Source organism: Numenius arquata, chromosome 23 (assembly GCF_964106895.1).
Source record: "Numenius arquata chromosome 23, bNumArq3.hap1.1, whole genome shotgun sequence".
Taxonomy (NCBI): domain Eukaryota; kingdom Metazoa; phylum Chordata; class Aves; order Charadriiformes; family Scolopacidae; genus Numenius; species Numenius arquata.
In genome coordinates, this window is record NC_133598.1 from 4,811,529 (window position 1) to 4,821,242 (window position 9,714).

Sequence of the window (9,714 nt, forward strand, 5' to 3'; positions counted from 1 at the left end):
AAATCACACCATTGTGCTTGGGGAAGGTCACAGCTCAAGATACGTGTTACCTATTGGGTTTCACACCGGTGCCAAAATACTCTCAGTGCCTCCAAGTCCACCAGGAGCATGTTTTGTCCACGGTCATCAAGTGGAGGAGGACAGCGGGAATGGAGTGCTAACGTGCCAAACTGGGATCTAAAGGGGCTGCCCCACTCTTCAGCAGAGCTGCACTGAGCTCTCAGCACAAGAGGTCACAGCAATCCATGCTCAGAACTGAAAAAAATCACGTAGAGGTATTGAACCGAAAGGAAAACATGGATATACTAAAGAGTGAATGTTCCCTGTGAACAAAGGGAAGTTCTAATTACTCCTGCACAAGCAAAAGCACGTGCCAGTCACTGCATCTATCACACAGGCAACTTCTGCCCAGCTGTAACATCAAAATTCCACAGGTATTTAAGATATTCCAAGCAAAAGGACCTTCCTGGTGCACACAGGACACTGTTTGGCCACTGTTCCATCAGAAGTGATCACTAGTGCAGACGTACTTCTGCAGCACACTCCAAACTCTGCCAATTTAATCAGTCACTCAAGAGAAGTACCTGCTGGCAAGGTGTGATGCTGCTGCAGGAAGGGATGCCTTGTACACCTGCGGATACACCCAGCAGGGACACACAGCTATAACAACCATCTTGAAATCAATCCAGAAGTGACATACAGGGGTAAACCAGGACTCTCCAGAGATGGATTTGGACCAGGGACTCTTAGAGAGGAGGGTTGTGGGTCTGAGAGGACAGCACAATGGCTGCTTAACACCGAATCCTTCAGAAAGCCAACCCCTTGGTGTAGAGCAAAGCACAGTGAACGGGTCTGGACACTGGAGTGGAAGCAGAAAGGTGCTAAAATTCAGAGTTATTCTTCTAACGTGCCTCTAACTGCAAAAGAAAATGAAGTCGCCAACAAACATTATCCGCTTCTGTGAAGCAGGGACCATGTTTCTTCTTATTCTCTGCGCTGGTTGGACAGACATTGCTTTTAGTTGACTTCCTAATAGCTGATATAATTACAGCCATTGGCAGTGATTAATAACCAGCTATTAGTGTAATCACACGTTTGCCGTGACCGTCAGGAGCGAATGAATCCAGCAATGAAGCTCAGGTTATCAGCAGCAAGGAAGCAAACTCATGTGGTTTTGTTTGCTGGTAATAAATTAAATGGATATATGGAACTATGCAAGAGAAATCCCAGTCCTAGTAACCAGATCTCTCACCCAGCTTTTTTTAAGCCTTAGCAAGATGACTATGCAATTTAATTTCTGCCTTAGACAGCTACAAAACCATCTGATGGAACTGTATCAAGTTTAAGAACTTGTCCTGAAATGAAATCACCCATAAAAATTGAAGTATAAAATAGGAAAGAATTAAATACTTAATTTTTGCCCCAATTTTTGGGCGGTTGCCCACCAAAAATGGTGGACCCTCATTCTTTAGACATATGGCTGCCCTCCTTCCAGAGTTCAAAAGATCATATTAATTATACCCTGGTCTCATCTGGCCACTTGATATTATTTACAGGTCTACTTAGCACTGAAATACTAAAATATAATGTTAACAGTGCACAGGGCACAAAAGCAACTTGGGCATGAACATGAGTGTAAAATGACACACGAATGTGCTGTTCATACGTGTGTGTGTGTACATACAGAAGAGTGACTCTCTGTCCCAAACGCACCCACGGCACTGCCTACAGTTTTCCCCACGCGCTGCCCACTCTGTTGGTGGGAAAACGTGGATGGGAGAAGCAGTTCCTACCCCAGTCACAACTGGTGGTCCTCCCAGCCCAGCTCAGTTCACTGAACGTCTACAGATATTAACATCTTCGCTTCCCAACTGCAGACCCAGAGGCAAACCATTCACACATCTGCTGTGCTGGATTTAAATCAGGCTTACTGTTTCCTTATTCTGCCCCCTTTTCTCTCTTCCTCCCACCTTTTTTTTTTGCGAAAAGCAATTAGTGTCTCCCCCAATCTCCCTGGAAAGATACATTTAGTCCTTTCCTGCCTCTGGACAACAATTTCCCAGGACACCATCCAGGAAGGACTCCTAGCTTGACAGCTAGAGAGCTTGCATACCTCGCCAGAGGCTCGTTTGCTGGCTCCGGGGACAGACACAGCCGAAGACCTTCCACTTTTCCTCTGAATAGAGCATTTAGCATCCGCGCACATCCCTGGCACAACAACAGCGAGCCGTGATTCAGCAAAGGCCGGTGGATCTGCTGGCAGGCACATGGGGTGGCCTGGTCACGGGGCTGACTGTCACCCTGCTTCCCGCTGACCTGCCAGTAACGGGGCTTTTCAGCACAAAGGAACGGCCGGGTGTTTTTCAGAGAAGCTGAAAAACTGTCTTGCCTTGTCTCTGTCTCACCGTTAACGCTGCACTGCTCACAGCCGGGCAGAGACAGCCCCCGTTCCCACCAAGCTCCACGCACGGCAGGATTCAGCCGTCTCAGAGCTGAAGGACCAGAGGTGGGCTCCAGAGGATGCAGCCATTAATTTTTCAGAGACGAGAGAGGAAGAGTTGCCTTTTCTGCTACAAGGGAAAAAGCACGACCCAAAGCCACAAAGATCCATCAAGAAAAACACTCAACCGCACCCTGAGAGCACCTGAAACCTGGCCGCAGATTTTGAAACACCCTGGACACTTGTTCATCTGGAGACAGTGATTTTGGGGGCTGATACCCAGTTTTCAGAAGCATCTCCCAGCAGATGAAGCACAACATCCTCCTGCTGTGTCTGCAGCAGAGTCACCCTGTGCCTCAGCCACAGTGGAAAAGAACAAAAAACTCCTCAAATTGGTAGGAGTCAAGGGGCAGGGAGGGGGATCCGGCTCCTATACGATTCCCACAGCATCTTGCTCTCAGCTGAAGAAATGCCCACTCAACAGATGCCCTTCTCCCCAGCCCTGCCCCTCTTTCCTTCCAGGCCTGGCAGGGCTGAGATTTAAAGCCAACACAATAGGGCTGATGAAATTTCATCAGCACCAGATAAGCAAATAAATAACATTAAGCACACAAAGCGATGCGATGGGTAAGTACGAGCGAGCTGCCGCTGCCACCATTATCTCTGAGCTGCAAAGCTCTCCCAGCAGAATTTGAAATACCCAGGCCATATAATCATACAGTCCTATTCACCGGGAACGTCATCTAAAAAGACATATTATGCCTCTCCAATGGATGCTGAACTCCATTCTCTCCCTTATTCTTTTTCACCCGTCGTAGATGTCAGCTAAAAGCGTTGCCCACTCAAACCCCTCCTGGTGATGCACAGGGTTTTGGGACAGATCCATCTGCTTAAAGCGAAGAAGCAAAATAAATTGCTGATACGCAACCCCCTTCTTATTCTAGTGGGGAAGTCTCGGCTTTGCTTCAGGTTTTCACTCAAGTAAGAAATGCATATGACTAAAGAGAATTTAAACCTTATTAAAAAGGCATAGTTTAGATGATTTTACATCTTTTACATATTTTAGATTATTTTACATCTTTTAAACAAGGATGGGTCTGAAAACTGTGTGTTCGAAAAATTACTTTGAATTTTGAAAAAAAAGTCTGTAACGATAATCCTATTTGTTTTTCAAGTGGGGGAAGGGGAAATCCCCCTTGGGGAAAAACATAACATTAAGGGGAAAAAATGTTCTAAAAAACTGCAAAACCAGCCCCACCTTGAAGGAATGGTTCAATAATGAATAATTATGCCAAGGAAGCTGCACAGAGATAAACTTGGGCAACACCCTCTGCACGGCAGATAAAGCACAAACCCTCCTAAGAATCTTATCCATTTCCAGCAGAACTATTCTTGTTAACCAGGGACACTATCTAAAAAGCAACAGCCCATCCTATAATTAACAGCTCCTCCAAACCTCACGTTTTTTCAAACCCGCAGCCCGCCTTTCGAGGAGGCAAGCCAGGAGGCAAAGTCTCTACTGCCGAGGAGAAAAAGCTGCTGATTTCTGGCTCAGCCCACCGGCACCTCTGGTTTTCACTCTGCTGTGCAACCCCGTTAGGGCCCTGAACATAAAGGCAGTTTGTCTGAGAAGCGAGTTTAACGGGTGAGAGCTCGGCCATCTCCTGCCACCGAATGCAATTGCTCGGCCGTTCGCATCAGGGTTAAGACGAGATGGTGGCTGGCACACAGCGCATTTCGCTCCCAGGCTCGGAGCTGCTCTCCCAGTGATAAAGGACTACAACCAGTGGCTTCCAACTGGTTTGAGAGTTGGATATTGCCTTCCACACCTGGGAGTGGCGTAACCGGGAGAGGAGCACATATTCCAGTTTGCTGGGTGGGCTGGAGGTCTGTGTGGATCCGTCGGCGGAGCAGAGGGAGCGCAGGGTGGCTGGTGGCATTCAGGCCACCGGGCAACTCCAGTTGCATGTCATGACCCAGCCAGCCAAGCTCAACATTGGCGTAACCAGGAGCAACTCTCAAGCATTTGAAGAGCATTTCTTTCACAGCTGAAGTTAGCCCCAGAGCAGTCCCTGCAGGACTGTGCTGGACAAAATGTCAGGGGCTAAAAGCCAAAATACCAATGTACACCCCAAAGAATGCCGGACCACATATCCAGTAAGGAAAAGCCCTAAGTGAAATGATGCAAAGCCTTAACAGCCAACAACAGCACTCAAGTTTAGGTCAGGAAATGAAAGCTATTAGTCAGCTCAAGGTCCACAAGACATTTGAAGAGGAAAAAAAAATATAATTTTCTTTGTGGAGCTTGGCAAGGATACCAAAGCAACATCCCTGCTCTCCCAGGAGGTTGCAGAGACCTGACAGTAAAACCCATCAGCTTTAGGTGATGGTTCCCACGCTGCCTGCAAAACCACACACCGCCTTTTGTCCATGAGCCACCAAGGTCTCGGTGCCAGCCTGCAGCCCGTCTGACCTTCCTTCCTTTGCCAGATCCCGAGGCCAGGCACCATAGCCACATCCTGCATTCCTGCCCAGGAGAACTGAGCCAGAAACGAAAGCACTGCTCTTCTGCCGCTTCCCATCCTGCAAAGTTATTTTCTAAATAGCTTGTGAGGCTTGAAGGCATTAATAAAATGGCTTGGTCTGGTCTGACAGCACAAGGAGAAGCTACCAGAGCACGGCTGGGGTGGGAATGCTTAGAGTAAAGCCAACTGCCTCGATTCACAGCAACCTCCCATCCCTGCACAACCCACACACGTGAAAACTGGTCCAAACGAAACAACTGCTGCGTCCTTCCTCCAAGAGGAACTGTAACAACGGCTGCAAATCCTATTTCACAAAGAGGGAAGGAGAATGGCAAAGGTCTACGCAAACCAGGATTATAAAAGAAAATTTAATCAGTAAATGAATGAAATGCACGAGAAGTTCCTGGCTAGAACACATTTATGCCCTGTTCATCGGGTATAAACCAGCCCTGGGTGTTGGAAATAAACTTCTCCCGTAAAGCAGTGTGTTTTCTGCCTGGAGACCCCTCTGTGCCGCAGACCACGAGCTCACATGGCCCCACACAGCCCCACGGAGTCTGCAGCTCCAATTCCTGCACAGCCAGGGAACAGGCACCCCGGGACGTCCCTCTGGAGCGCAGTCAGGACACAGCGTCAGCAGCACAAAGACACAGCAGAGCCCCCATTCTGCTGCCGCTCAGGCTGACCCCACCAGCAAAGCACGCACAAAGCCTCCAGCACTCTCCGGCTGGGAAGATTTAGATCCTAAATTAAGTGGGGCAGCCTGAAGTCTTAATCCCTTGGCAAAAGGTTTCTCCGCAGTGAAAGGTAAATAAAACCAGGGCTGAAAACAACGTACCCTATTGAGAGCAGCCCAGTGGCAGAGAGGGGGAAGAAAGCAGATGCCGGGGACCACACAGCTGTGCTTGGGTGCCCGCTCAGCCTTGCGTAATCTGTGCCAGACGACATCATTAGCACTGTCACAAAGGAGCACAAAAAGGCATCCCCGACACCCTTCTGGTGCCAGGAGACGAGCGCTACCACCATCGCCCCGTCGGAGGAAAGCGGGTCGGCAGCTGCACCCCACTCACCCGTGGGCAACATGCAGGGCCACAGCCGCAGCCCTGGGGGCGAGAGGACACAATCCAACGGCCGCCGCTCCCGAACAGCCCCGGGATTATCCCCGGATCACAGGGGAAGAGGTAGAGTCTCAATCTGCAGCGATTCCAACTGCGCAGCTCCAGGGATCACGAGCCTGGGAACTAATGGCTCGATTTACATACACACAAATCCCAAAATAAACCAGGCGTTGGCAGATCCGTTTGCGGCTGGGTGCGGGGTTTTACTAGCCACACACTGGTAAGAAAAGAGGAATGAGAAATTTTCAGCGGGAGGCGAACGCAAGGCTTTGGGAGAAGACTGGCTGGATTTGCATACCCTGGTACTCATCGCTGGGTCCAACCCAGCAGCTCCATCTTTCACACCAGCTACTAAACGTCCAAGCAATCACCCAGCTAATTGCCAGACACAGGCAGATAAAGCCTCTTGGCTACTGTGTCTCGTGCTCAGCCGCAGCAGCATCTTCCTCCTCCGTTATTTAATCAGTAAGGGCAGCTTCTTGTTACTTGAAAATGAAAATTCAACAAACATGAGCTATCTAAGTGTTACCTCTGAAAGGTGATCAAACACCAACAGAGTTTTAAAAAAGGCATCATCCCATCTGAATTACTTAATTAAAATGGAGTGACAGCCCCGTGCAATAACATCAGCCTGAAAGGCTGTTCATAATTCATAAGCAACTTCCTTTTCATCTCCTTTGTGTAGTTTTCCAAGTAGTGTTTTTCCAAGACGCTGACAGAGGAAGGAATATGGACCGCGATCTCATTAATCACAAGCACTGCCTAATATGAAGTGAGCTGAGAAATCACATGGAGTTTCAAGTTATCTAGTCAAGAGGCTAAAAAAACTTCCTCCAGGTTCAAAGACAGACAAATGCCTCTTAAAACAATAGGAGGGGGTTGCAAAAGAAATAGTCTCCAAAATGCATCTTTCTTCATTTTTTCCTCCACATTTTTCCACATTATAGTTTAAGTGACTCCTTGGGGAACTTTTGAGACCTTTCCCTAGGGGCAGGACACCTTCCATGCAGATGCAAGATGGGTTTGGGTTCACAGCAGAACAGCTTTGAGGCACAGGAGCCTCAGCACAGCAAGGGTGGTAGCATTGGCTTCACTGGACCCATTTGGGACCTAAAAGATACCAAGACCAGGCAATAAACAACTCTCACACCAGTTAATGACATATTACCACGTCTGGAAAGGAGATGGGAAAAGGGGAGGGCGGTAACACTGAGGGCTAAGAAGCCCCAGGCAATGAGATGCCATGATTCTGTACAAACAGCATCAAAAGGGAACAGAAAAGCTGGGTTCAAAGACACAAGGGCTCAGGGAACCGTCAGTAAATAGCCCTTTCAGATCTAACCCCTAGAGCTCTGCAAGCCAACTGCGGGGGTCACCAGCTGGCAAAGGTCTCCCGGGCACGCTCGTGGCTAGAGAAAAAAGCCAAGGGATACTCCCGTGCTGACAAGTTCCTCAGTGTTCCTGAGAATTAAACTAACAGAATTTGCCAGCCCAAATCAGCTTAGGCCCAGTTCAGCAGCTGCCTCCAGGCAGGGTGGCAATTAGGAGACCAGATTATCCTGGCGCACAAACTCCAGCCCACGGCCCGAGCTGCAGGAGGGGCTGGACTCCGGAGACGGGAAAAGGTTTTATCCCTGCCTAAATAAAAGGGCACTACAAATGTGGCTTCTTCCAAGAACAGGAATGTGCTGGGAATCACCCGAGGGAACACACACAAGTGTTCTGCAGTGGAAGAATCTTAACCCTAAATCTTGCATCAGTTCCTACTGACAGAAGCACGAGGTGGTCTGCCCAAAACGTATCGTTATTCCCATCTTCCCTGCAAGGCGAATGGAGGTGAAAAGGCTGGTCACGGAGCAGGATGGGGACAAGCCAGAGTGGAAGGCTGCCTCCCACAGCCACCACAGCCTGCCTGCCCCCAGCTGCACCCCACTCCTTCAGGCAGGGCTCTCCGGAGCAGCACTCGAGTAGAGAAACCAGAGGAAACTCCTGAGGGACACTCCAGGACACGAGGGCAGCAAAGCCCCACCTTCACCTCACCTGAACCTGTCAACCTGCAGCATAGAATCATGGAATGGTTTGGGTTGGAAGGGACCTTAAAGACCACCCAGTCCCACCCCATGCCCTGGGCAGGGACACCTCCCACCAGACCAGGTTGCTCCAAGCCCCATCCAACCTGGCCTTGAACCCCTCCAGGGATGGGGCAGCCACAGCTTCTCTGGGAAGCATCTTCCTTCCTTGACCTTTTACCCCTTCTTACCCTTCTTTTCCGCTTTTTGTCTGGCTTATCTGACCAAGTCAAAGCCAACCTTTTTCATCACCACTACGGCAGCCCCCTCTGCTCCCAGCTTTCTCTGTGCACTTTCAGGAGGGCGTTTAAGGGCGACCACTGCCCGGGGAGGTGTCAGCCCTCCGGATCACCCTTCTCATTCCAGACCACAATGCAAAGATCAGGCTTTCTCTAAGTCCACTAACTTTAGCGAGATTAAAGCTCTGATCAGATGGGCTTACAGGGCAGCAAAAAAGGAAGCAACAGTAGTTTTAAAGCTCGCCCTGTCTGTTCAGCAGGCTCTTCCTGAATAGAAGGAAGAGAAGCCTCTTTAGCAGGGATTTACCGGGCTACCTTCGGATTTCTTCCCAGCCCCCCTGCAAGAGCATTTTGCAGTCCTGCATCTCACACAGCCACGAGATGGGTCTACGGGTGGATAAATTCCTCCTCCCCCAAAATCCTGCTTGCTTGGGAAGCCTTTAAGCAGTTGAACACATAGAGCGGATCAAAGAGAAGGCAGGAGATCTTATTTACCAGCTAATTCTCCTTGACTCTTCCCATCCCAGGCTACAGCATCTTCCCTGCTGCTGTAGGTTTTAAGGTGGGCTCACTGGCATTCCAGCATGTACCAGTTATTATTCACTTAACAGAAAATGGTGGAAGCCTAATATTTCCCCCGTGCTGCTTTTCAAAGGCTTGTGCTGCGGGCGGACATGTGGTTGAACTTCTACAGGCGGCAAAGTCCTGGGACTGTCCCCTCTACCCGCTGCCACCGAAAAGAATCCAGCAGGGAAGGAAACACAAATCAATGTGTTCTTCCAGCAAGAGCAGAAAACTAACACTAATGTGTGCCTGGATGGGAGGGGGAAAAGAGGAAAGAAAAGTTCCCAAAAATGCCACTGGAGTCTCAATGGAATAGGACAGTTGATGGCACGACAGCGTTCTGCCCCATTGAGAGTGTCCTTTCCTTTGGCTGGCAAATTTCACCACGAGGAGGAAGAAATCGCTTTCCTGAAAGATTGCGTCGCCTGAAGAAAGAAGAACAGACATCCATCCCCACGAACTGACGGCTGCCACACGCCTCTCTGTCACTCACAGGGGACAATTATAAAGGATGTTCCCATGATAAGCAGTTGAATAAGGTCCCTTTCACACAGCGGCCGGTTGTTAAAAGGAGCCTGGCAAGGCTCATCTGGTCTGGGGACGCTTGCAATCTCCCACAAGCAGGACTATTACCGTGGGCAGCAGTTTCTTACGGTTATCACAATTTTCTTCGTTAATACGAGGTCAGAAACAAACTGGCAGGACTTATTTCATGCTCCAGTGGGTACCACAACACATCCCAGGGCAGGGAAAGGCTGA